Below are 12995 nucleotides of genomic sequence, written 5' to 3'. Positions count from 1 at the left end.
ACTCTCTATGTGCGCATCTAACACTCGTACAGTGAAGGAAAACATCATGAGGAAACCGGCATGTCCCAAATAAAAAAATCGATAACATGTCAGGCAGAAGACTGATCACCTACTTGTCTATGAAATAAAAATGATCAAAGAATCGCATGCAATCTAAGGCTAAGACCTATATAGGGTTGTAGCGCCACTGGATTATTATTATTAAATAAATATTAATCCAGTAATAGTGGTAATAATAATATTACCAGAAAAACATGTTTATAACTATCGAATCTCAATACCTACGCCATATTATGAATAACACAGTGTGTCAATTCGTTACAGTTACAATTTATGGTACCGTTTTCCTAATTATATATTTGTATAAAACAATTTTACATCTTCTAATATATAAAATTCTCGTGTCACAATGTTCGTTTCCATATTCCTCCGAAACGGCTCGACCGATTCTTATGAAATTTTTTATGCACATTCAGTAAGTCTGAGTCGGCTACTATCTCTCTTTCTAACCCCTAAGTGATAAGGGGTGTCCACCCCAAAAAAAAATATTTTTATTTTTATACAATTTTTATTTTTTTATGATACAGCATACATACAACCCCTAATTTTCACCCCTCTACGATCAACCCATATTTTTTATTAATGTAGAAAGTTATCTTTATTGAACTAAAAAAATGTTTCCTAGAAAATAATATACATGGCAAAACAACGTTTGCCGGTTCAACTAGTAATTAATAAAATAAGCCTAATCTAAGCAAATTTTTGTATATATTATAAAAAAAATTGGAGATGAAAATAAATACTAATATTTATAAAAGATTTGAAAAGATGGACCTATTTCAAAAATCTTTACACCATTAGACTACAATATCGCTAAGTAATATATTAATTCACTTATGAATATAAATATTTAAAAATGAAAGTTCCCGAATCGAAAAGTAGACCAGGCAAAAAGATCAGGCAAGATACGCTCCGCAACTTTTTTTTCATCACTAAGTAATTGGTTTACATGGATATTGTAAAGAGATGCCACCCTTGCAACGCTTTATCTAATAATATTCACAGATTTCTGACTGTTTACAGATATCCACGCTAGACGACATATCAGCAGCATTTATTGTTAATTTAATTTATTTTATTTTATCTTATTTCACTTCATGCCTAATGCACTAAAGAAATCCACAGCATACTTGTGCAAATTTTTGCTAACTAAAACTGGTTCGAAATGTGTAATTTTAGCTTATTTTTCGAGTATTTCATTCATATTTAATTAAAAAAGCGGAACACAATATGTGACAATTAAAAACCAATAATTTTATATTTCAATTATGTGTTACAGTATTATGTTACACATAATTTGCCTACGAAGAAAAAACAAGTAACTTTACTATCATTACTTTGAAGACGTGAATGCAAAAAATATATGTCTTTGAGTTAATTTTTTTGTATATACAGTCTTATATTTTCATCAAAAAAATTAGTTATCCTCACCGATTCAGTCTTACCTCTCTATTGTGACTGGCCATGCAGATAATATGCAATGTGTAGAAATTCACTCATTCATAACTCTAGAGCCTGTTGGATGTCTGAAGAGACTCACCGAATATATCAAGATGGCGCAGATACGCAGACCGAAAGGTTTCAACACCATGAAATATGTATCTAACATAAAATAGGGCTGCCTTTGAAAATTTATTACATTTAGGCTTATAGTAAATTTCTTCAGAATTTGTTATCGCCGTATATTTTGACAATTGTCAAGGAAAAGTTAAAACAAGGAAACATAGCGCGAATTATGACTCCCGTATATGAAAACCCAAATACATTCTGACGCACGGGAGTCAGACTTAAGTTAAACTTAAGACTCGATATTTTTCGTGCCTGAAACCCGTATATCTATGAAATAAGATTGAAAGTAAGATTCTTAGTCGTAAATTAGCGCTTAATATCTCAAAATACATGGGATTGATACACGGGATTTTGACATATCATATCATCATAATTCGTTCTGTATTCGACAATAGTCATAATTTACCAGTTTAAAAAAAGTTATAACAATTGAATTTCAGTTAAATGTATTTTGTTTTCGTGTCGTATAGATTTATTTTGTAAATTAATTACAAAATATTCATATGATAGACTTTATTAGTAAATTAAAATTACTCTAAAAATAAATAGTTATTAATAATTATATTTCAGCATTAGCATATTGCTTGAAACACCAAGAAATGTATGTTGGATTATTTTAATTGAATTCATTAATTTGTAATTCAGTAAGTACCAAGTTGGACCCATTCAGCACTCACAAAGGATATTGTTACGTACAAATTTCAGTCGTTTTCTTTAGAAGCCGTAAATGGTCTGCCAATCGATCCGCTATCGAACTATGAAGTTACTAGCTGTTGCCCGCGACTTTGTCTGCGCAGGATTAGTATTTCGAGTAGCTTATATTAGCGTGGCGTATAAAAAAACTACTAAAGATATTGACTATTTCAGATAAAAATTTCTATCATACATTACTTATGTGTAACTCTAGCAGATGATTTTTTTCTACTTACTTGATATTTTGAACAATTCACATAATATCTTTATAAATGGTAGCCTATGTGTTATTCTGATGTATAAGCTATATTATTGTAAAGTTTCATTACACTCCATTCAGTATTTTTTACGTGAAAGACTAACAAACAACCATCCATACTTACAAAATTTCGCGTTTATAATATTAGTAGGATATGGAAATAAAATTCTAGCCAAGGACTTCAGTTATTTTTCTCTCGAGAGTCTTTTCATTAGGCTCATGAGAAAACTTATAAATAACTTCGTATTGACATCCTTTGCCCATATGTACTCCCCATGAGCGTCCCTGTGGCTTTAAAGTAAGTGGCCTTGGACTCCATGGCCTCCATTGCCAAAAGAGTGCTGATCATTTTTCTCGCCACGGCGCGTTCAGCGACATCATATTCCGCGTATCTCCGTCAATGTTCCAGCCACTTTGGAACTGGCCTCGCTAGAAACTATGGCAAATGGCCGAATAGGATGTGTATGATCCCTTGGAGGATGGGACGGGCTTTGGTATGGGATAGAACTTGTGTAGACACGTTAGCCCCGTCTCAACTCCCTTGGACAAAGGTTGGCGCGGCCGCGCAGCAGGCGGAAAATAATAATTGGCTCAAATTTAAGTTTCTTTCCCCCAACTTAGCATTGCATTAAAAGTCTATATTTTGCTTATGTTAGAAGCCTGCTGGAGTATGCGGGTGTTATCTGGTCTCCATATTATATAAAAATGCAGTGGAAAATATACAAAAAAAGTTTGTGAAATTCCTTGTTTTGGCTTTCTGTTGTATAAGTGTTTTGTTTTATAATATGTATGTTAGCTGTAAGATTACTTATAATTAAATAAATAAATAAATAAAACTTTGATTTTGTTCCCTTTGAAGTAGATACGCTTGGGTCGTGCGATTCAGGCACTAATTAAAGATTAAAGATGGCGCCTGGAAGATAGTACCAGTGACTCCAGAGCTGGTGCGTTCCTCGCTCAACGAATAAGTATCGCAATACAGCAAGGAAATGCTGCCAGCGTTATAGGTACCACTGATACAGGGATCAAACTATTTACATTTGTGTTTATTTTCTATTTATCGCTTTTTAATTATTATTATTATTACTATGTAGGCTAAGAATATTGTAAATTTTTGTGTTGGAAATAATTATTATCAATGTATGAACAGATAACATACACTTTTGATCAAGTCAAGATCTAGTGTTAGGCTCTATACCCTGAGGTCGTGACTTCAAACCACTTGCACCACTACTGTGTCATATGGCAAAGGAAAACATGGTAATGATCAGCATATCGTGGACCCAAAAAATAGGACTTGTGTAAGGCCTAAGACGATATTTAAAAGGCTGGCAACGCACCCACTAAAAATGGGTGTCTATGGGCTGCGAAGACTGCCCTTTTTGGTCGTCCCGCAAGCTCGTTTGCCCCCCTATTATATTAAAAAAAACATACGGCAATCTAAGGCTCAAACCAAGGTTTTATAATTAAAAATTTAATAATCAAAAATGAATTGATTCAAAGTATTAAAAGAAATTGAACATAATTGTTTTTCATACAATCACGTAAGCAGGTACGTGTTGTAAAGAGGGCAAGCGTATTCAGCAAATTCCAACACTGATTCAGCTTGACGACGATAATAATAATTTCGTTTTAAAATATATTCCTTACTTATATACCTAACAAGAGTTCCTTATTTAAATAATTATTACAAATAAATTTTAAAACTTTGCTCCTTTGGCAGTGTACGTTTAATGCTGCTATTTGAGTTGGTCATTAATTTATGTGGTTCCAAGTCGTGAAACAATGCGATTATTAGCGACAAAACTGTGTGTCAGCCACATAAGGTATAAACCTTATAAGGTTTAAAGTATAAATATATTATTATCAGTTAAGGTATAAAGCATAAGCTTACAAAAAATATAAGGAAATTTAGGAAAAATATATTAAGGAAACATACAGTAATCTGGTGACAAGACGCAGTGTAGGATTTTTAATATTACAAATAAAATTAAGTAGTATATTAGTATATAAAAGGGTGTATATATAATTTTAGTATGTCGGTACAGTAGGCGAATCGTTTGACAACTCATCAGTAGGTGAGAGATATAGAGATATCAAAATTAAGACAAATATGATTTATATACATCGATGTCAATAGCCTCCTCCTTGAAACATACGCCTTTCTTCAAAAAGTGAGCATCCCGTTTGACAGTTCCCATATTTAAAGAAAAACGCTTTTACCGGATTAAAGTTATGTTTATTATTATAAATTTACAACTATTTGACATAATTTTAAATTTATCCGACGTTTCGCGTGCTTTACAGCGTGCGTGGTCACGGTGACAATACTATAGTTCCCATATTTTTAACGTACTCAGACGTTTTACGTCTCGCTTCTGGATCTTGATTTATAGTCTACACTTAATACGAATTAAGGGCTGTATGTATGTAATTGGTAAATGTAGATATGTCATGTTATGTAATAAAACATATGTATGTGTTAACTATGTTTTTCTTCATATTTCAAATAGTCAAAATCATTTATTCATTTAACACAATGTACATTTATGAACGTCAAAAAAGAAACATATAAGAAATGCTTTTAATTTTAAATATACTGGCAGTTCTCAAATCAAGGGCGTAGAACGGAAGAGAAGTACTGGCAATAAACTCTCCGCCATTATTTTTAATCGTATTTTTTTTTGTTTTACACAATGTTTGTAAGGAGCTGCAGCCATAACACCATGTTCCACATGACATCTTAAGTAATCAATAGTTAATTAATAATAATAAAATAAATTAAATACAAAGATTTGTCCTCTACCAGCAGGAGGCATGACTAAATAGGAGAACGCACTTACATTCTCGTGGGAACAACACGGGAATACATAGTCGATTCGATTAGAAAATTTAATCTGATTATTATTTATTTATTTATAAAAACAATCCCGTCCTAACAGGTGACCCTAAATTGACAACACCTGAATACAATTTACAGACTAAACAAAAACAAACATAAGATATTAATTCGGAAAAACAAAATTACACAATAAAAAATACAATAAATTAACTGACTACTATAGGCATTAATTTGAAAGTTCACTCAACGGACAGTGAAACATTTCCGTTAACCTTTGTAATTCGTGAACTAAAGTTATACACCGAATCATATGTGCCCTTTTCAGAAGGTTAGTCCTAGCTGTGGGCACATGAAGTTACGACAATAATGTTTAAATGTAGCAGTTATTGTTGTTATCTGCACAAACATGGATGATATTGGTGTATTTTTACAGAACCCACTTCTAAGACTACTGAAGCTAGCAGATTTGAAACAAAACAGTGAAAGGAAACCCGGGAATAGAAACGAATTTATTATAATATATTTATTATATATTAAAAGTAAAACCACAATATGTAAAAGTAAAAACGAAAATGTACTACTTGTAGTGCCCTAATTTCGAAAAAGAATGATAGAATATTTGGTAAATTTCGAATCACGAATTATGTTATCTTTATAATCATACAGAGCAATGTTGGCCGAGTGGCTTCAGCGTGCAACTCTCATCCTTAAGGTCGTAGATTCGATCCCCGTTGTGCACAAATGGACTTTCTGTCTATGCGCGCATTTAACATTCGCTTGAACGATGTACGTAAACATCGTGAGGAAAGTTAGACCCAAAAAAAATGGACGGCCTGTCACAGGAGGCTAATTACCTACTTGCCTATTAGATTGACAAATGATCATGAAACAGGTATCGAAATCTGAGACCTAGACCTAATGTGTGTGGTGTGCAAATTAAACAGTTTCCTCAGTCAACCTCTATTCAAATTGTATAACAAAACTTTATTCAATACTTTTTATTTATTCCTACAGGATATTCCAAAAAACAGTAAAATTATAAACGTACTCTAATGTATTATTAAATACAATATGCGACAAAGCTGTCGCAAGGGGGAGCTCGGTAGCGTAAGAAAAAGAAAGTGGTAAAAAAATCAAAAACCGACTGAATTTACGAACATTTGAATTAAAGTATTTCAGTAGACTTAACTTACAACCTACAATCAAAGTTATATAACTTGGTTAAAAATTAAGGAATTTAGATTTTATTTCCATTCCTAAAAGAACGGCAACGCACTCGCGAACCTTCTGTTTGCCTCTCGTTTTATGAAAAACAAAGAAAATACATAAAATGACAAAACTGCAAAATTACGTTTGTGAGAGTTAAAGTTAGTCAACTGATTAGGTTGTCCTACTAGACCTGTTTATAATCCCGTAATAAGTCCTGGGATTAGTCGGACAGTTATTGTTTCACAGGAATCGAACCTGCCCTCTAGGCCATACACCACCCGTGTACTATGTTGCAATTTTTTTTTCATAGTACAGGAGGCAAACGGGCAGGAGGCTCACCTAGAGATATTTCATGCGTTGCCGGCCTTTTAAGAATTGGTAAAACTGGTTTAAGTAACTTCGAGTGTCAAAGAATGTTATATATATTGAGCTGAATTTTAATACAGAAAAAAGAGATACTATAGAGATAGTTACAATATATTAAGGCTTTGATGATGCAACGATCATAAATTTCACATGATATTTGAAGAAAATAATAGCTGCTCAAGTATTTACTAGAAAAAGTTTAAAATGTATTTTATATATTATATGTTAACAAGTATTATACTATAGAGAATAAATGCTATATTTATAAAATGAGATATTATATTAAAATAAAATAAAACAACATATTATATTAATTTAATAGTTTATTAATATACCTATTACAATTCTATGATAAATGAACATTAATCTTTCACAACGTGGCTCGCGTCACCCATAGCAGTATTTTCATGGACTGCGGTCTCTTGCATATGAGGATCTACGCCATAATCTACATCACGGAAAGCGTTGAAACCTGGCAGACCAAATATCGGTGAAGATCCTCGCGCTATCTTCCCCGGAACGATGGTTGGGGCACAGCTGAACAGCAGGGGAACATTGCAGTCGTTGCTTGGAACGTTAGGGAATACACCGTACGCTGGTCCACCTGGAGTTGTGACGAGCTGCCCAACACTTGCCAAGTTTGACGGTGATACTTCTGAATGCCTGTTCGGTGAATGCTCTTGCTCTTCTTGGTCGTTCTGGTCCTCAGATCTTAAGAGACCCCGTCCACATCCATACATTGATTGGTAGCCGAAGTTCGAGTAACCATATGGGTTCATATATGGTCGCATGTTCCATTGGTATGGAAGGTATGGAGAGATGTGTGATGACAAAGCTATTGGTGAACTCACGCCCATCTGCATTCCATATCCAGGCGTAATTTTTCTTTTATAACGTAGTTGGTCTAACAGTTGCCTCTCGGTGATGTAGTTAGGGATCGAGTTGATGATCGTGGGCGCTCCCGCTACCACGGTGATAAGCAACAAACCAAAAGGTGCAACCTTCATGATAACTTATTGTGTACTAAGTCCAAATTTAATGTGCTTATTATTTATACAAGCTGCAATTTTTGTTAGTATAAGGATTGTGTTACTGTGTATTGCATATCAATCATTATTTTTGTCAATTTAGATTTGATACAAAAATAGGTGAACTTATGTAAAACTTAACATGAACATGCCATTTTATTATTTAACATTAAAATGTTGTCGAATACTTACAACGTTCAAAATGATTACGAGATAATATACTTAAAAATCCGTGGCGCTACAACCCCTTTAGGTCTTGGCCTCAGATGTCTGAATCTGTTTCATGATCATTTTTAAATCTAATAGGTAAGTAGGTGACCAGCCTCCAGTGCCTGACACACGCCGTCGACGTTTTGGGTCAAAGACATGTCGATTTCCTCACGATGTTTTCCTTCACCGTTCGAGCAAATGTTCAATGCGCACATAGAAAGTCCATTGGTGCACAGTCGGGGATCGAACCTACGACTTCAGGTATGAGAGTCGCAAAAATTAACCGGAAAACCCAGGATAACTCCCGAATTTGTTTTGATTTTCGATTCAGCCCCGGATTTTACAGAGGGCAACCGATGCTACATACCCGGGGCCTCACAATAGATTACGGAACAAAAAACAATCAGACTAGTAAACACAAATTTTCATTTCATTTTTTTTTGTGTTATACCGTTATGTACAATAATAAAAACTTGATTATATTAACAGAAATCATCGATTTATATTTGTTCAGTAAAATATCAAAATGTCAAATGGGCCTGATAAGCACTGTCAATTAACTACATATCTTGAGGAATAAGTCCCAATAACACAATGGCTGGGTGTGGTGATACTAGCCCGTGGCCTCGAGGTTGGGTTCGATTCCGTGTCCCCACTCTTTATTTTTGATCTTTAAATTATATACTATATATGTATATTATACATATGTATAGATTTGATTTCGATTTCGGCAAAGTAAAGCCTGATTCAATTAATCACCAATAATTTTTTCACAACATTCGTTTAACTATCAAAATCCATAGCAATTTATTTACTGGAAAACTAGACTGAAGAAAATTGACCCTTTTTTTTTTTGGAACCACACCTCTATTGCCCTGAGGCAATGCCGGTTTAACACCTGTAACCGGCATTGGATACTGTTTATGATATGATTTTGATAGAAAACTTTGTAGGTAACTAAATTATTACGCTGTCCCTTTTAATAAGTCAATTTAATATCCGTTTTTTATCGACTGCTACAATGTCAAGAAGATATCTGAGCCTTTTCAAGGTACGTTTGAGCACCACTACGAGAAACCAGCTAAATCAAAGGTCTTATTCAGATAGGTCTTACGAACTTATGAACGTCAGTAAATTTTTATTATTTATTTTAAGTAAAGTGTCAGTAAATGCTTCTTAATTTTCATTTAACGATTCAAACTTTATACATTCTCTAACAATCTTAAACAACATCTCAACCTGTCCTATGCTGAAACGGAAAGTATTCGTATTGTGCAACAATAGTTTAATTATAAAATTGTAAGTGTTAAAGAAATTATTTCGTCTAGTACCGTTAACTAGAAGAAGTAATTCTGACATATGTCAAATGGAAGAGACTAGCAGCCCACGACAAGGGAATCTTATTGTGGGGGCTAGAGCGCTTTCTCTTTTAACAAACATTTCCTCACGATGTTTTTCTTCACCTTAGGGGGTTTAATGCGTCCATAGATAGTCCATTTAAATCTGCCACCTCAGACATAAGAGGCACACGCTCAAGCCACTAGGCCAACACGTCCTAAATATCAATTTTGTATCAAATCTAATACCGGAAAGTACATTGAAAAATTTCCAGTTACCATAATTGTGTTGCAACACTTTCATAGAATTCAACAACGACCTAGAAACCTATTGCTTAATTTGCTTACATGAAGACCTAGAATGCAGAGTAACCTTATATATGTAACATAGTATAATGTATATTTTATTCTACTATATATCAAAAAAATAATTTAATTAATATTTTGGTAGTGGTCTTAAAAACTAATAAGCATCGCAAAACAAGGAAATGCTGCCAGCGTTCAATGTTCTCTGCCACAGAGACCAAACTTTTTTAAATTTGTTTTGATTTTCTACCTATAAATTTTTAACTATTATTACTACTATGTAGGTTCATATATTTGCGTGTTGGAGATAGAAGTTTAATTATATTTTATCATCACCATGCTTCCTGCTGATAGAGAACAAATCTTTGTTATTAATTTATTTTATTATTATTAATTGCTTAAGATGTCATGTGGAACATGGTGTAATGGTTGCTCCTTACAAACGTTGTGTAAAGTAAGTATAAACAAAAACTTGGCGATTAAAAAGAGTGGCGGAGAGTTTATTGCCAGTTCTTCTCTTCCGTTCTACGCCCTTGATTTGAGAACTGGCAGTAAATGTAATATTAGAAGCATTTAATGTATATATCTTATTTGACGTTCTTAGTGTACATTGTGTTACCTATATGAATAAACGATTTTTGACTTTTGATTATATAATAAATAGATATCAATCGATTGGATTACTGTCATTTCCAAGTAATGGTGGCAGGGCATATTGTTTAAATATATTACCTACTTTAAAGTGTTGAAACTAGAAAAATGTTCATATGAAATACGAGTTATAAGAGCAATGCATGTCCATGATCAAAGTATGATAGGCAAAATTCAAGCCAAGTGACTGGTTGAAGGTAGAAGTCGAGCGGAACGTTAGGTCCGGCATCACATCCGCTTTGGAACTGTTTCTTGCGCTAGTCAGCTCAAGATACCCGGCGATTCAAGTTAACAGTGAACTTTTAGTAATAAAGCGGCACTCGAAGAAGAAAAACCAAGTACATGATTCCCCTAAAACATGTTATCGACATACCTGGACAATCTTGAATCATCACACAATTCTTACTATATTCATCACGCACGTAACCAGCTGAACAGCGACATCCTACAGAACATTCCCACTTCTCGGGGCATAACGATATTAACGACTCCTTAAGTAATCTAAAATTAATACACGTCACTGGACATTTCCAGCCACAAAGAGAGAACTCTTCGTTGTCCAACAAACACTTCGATGTTGTAAAACACTCATATTGCATAAACGTGAAAATCACTAAATAACTTTGCAGTATACAATACATTTGCATAATCCGTTATGGTAATAAAACTTGGTTATAAATCGAATTTATTTATATTAATGTATAATGTATGACGGCTCATTGGTCTAGTGGTTAGTACCCCTGACTGCGAATCCATGGGTCCCGGGTTCGATCCCCGGCTGAGACGAACATCGATGTGATGAGCTTTTGGTGTTGTGCGTAGGTCTTGGGTAAATATGTATTTATATGTCTATCTATCTATAATATGTATATCCGTTGCCTAGTACCCATAACACAAGCTTCACCAGCTTAGCACCGGACTAGGTCAATTGGTGTGAATTGTTCAATAAAAAAAAAAAATAATAATGTAACAGTACCTCTGGAAATTCTGTAATAAAGATGGATTTTTGTTACAATAAACGTATCTAAAGTTTTAGATTTTTTTTAGAAATCGGTTATATTTTAATAAATGTTTATTAAAACCTCAATCAATTATTTACAGTTAAGAGAGCTTTCAAAGGGCTGGGATGATATTCTTTGCAAATCTGAATTCCAAAATTTAAGTTTCCATTCAATAAAAAATACTCTTATCGGTCCACCCGTCTTCGAGTTCTGCGCTTTGGAACATATTTTGCGAATAATTTTTATTCATTAAATTATTTTATTCAATAGTATAAAATATATTTGAATTAAATGTGAAGTAAATTTTTAAATATCAATTAATTTGTTACTTCTCTTTTGAAACTAAATATTCTAAAATCAATATCTTTGCAAATAGACATTGATTTTTTAACGCACTGTAGGAAATAAACGTTTTATGTCATATACATTTTGTTGGAACCATTTAGGAAAATCCTGAGTAACAGAGGTAGATTAACAGTTTCTTCAGTCTAGAAAACTTATTTTATCTTACTTACGTGACAATCAATGAAATTATAACAAACGTGTCTTAACTCAAACTTTCGTCTTAATTATCTATAAGTTCTTATCTTGGATCTGCATCAACTTTATATAATCTTGAACATATATAAAATACAATTTAATTGTCCACAGTTAATTTCCGCCTCCACTTTAAGGAGTAAAGATGGTTAAACGCAGCTTCCTACTTTTTTCAACCTTAATTGTAACATGTGTACAATGCGGCGTCGTCTGGGAGACCCCGAGCAATCTTCAACCAGTTCACGGCCTTTACGTCAAACCTTCAGATGATGGGACAACCGGGGACTTATACGTAGCAGCCACCGAAGAACATGGTGTCAACTCTCAATGGCTCACGGACCAGCCGATTAACTTTCTAGCGTCTGCTTCTGAAAACCACCAATTGCCTCTATCGTTTACTTCCACGGAATCTGATGAGGTTCACCCTCAAAAGCGAGCAGTTTTGACAACACCAATTCAATTCGCGCAGGCCCTGCCTACGGAAACCGAAAAGAGTCTGTACCACGTTCCAAAATCGGATGAGAAGAGCACACCATGCGCCCACCCAACTCCATATTATTCTCCGTTCCAGTACTTATATCCTCAGATGTTATCTGCTATAGCTAATGCCTACACTCAGAAGGAGAGCAATGATGAGACTGTTAAACCACAACCAGCTGCATGGCCCCATGCTTATGCCTATCCATTCCAGTATGTGATGTTTGACCCTAGAGCTTGGGCAAACCAAATCAGCGCATCAGAGAACTCAAAAACATCTACCAAGGATGGTGCGTAATTTTATTTATAAGTTAATTCTAGTTATGTCTATGTAAATTATTCTTTTTAATAAAATTTTAAAAATATATTTGTTCCTTTATAAAAAAGTCTCGTGGTAGGTAAAACTTATATTGTTTGATATAATAAGATTAAATCTTGTTTTATTATCTA

The sequence above is a fragment of the Pieris napi genome, chromosome 12 (genome assembly GCF_905475465.1).
Source record: "Pieris napi chromosome 12, ilPieNapi1.2, whole genome shotgun sequence".
Lineage (NCBI taxonomy): Eukaryota > Metazoa > Arthropoda > Insecta > Lepidoptera > Pieridae > Pieris > Pieris napi.
This window is presented reverse-complemented; position numbering follows the sequence as displayed.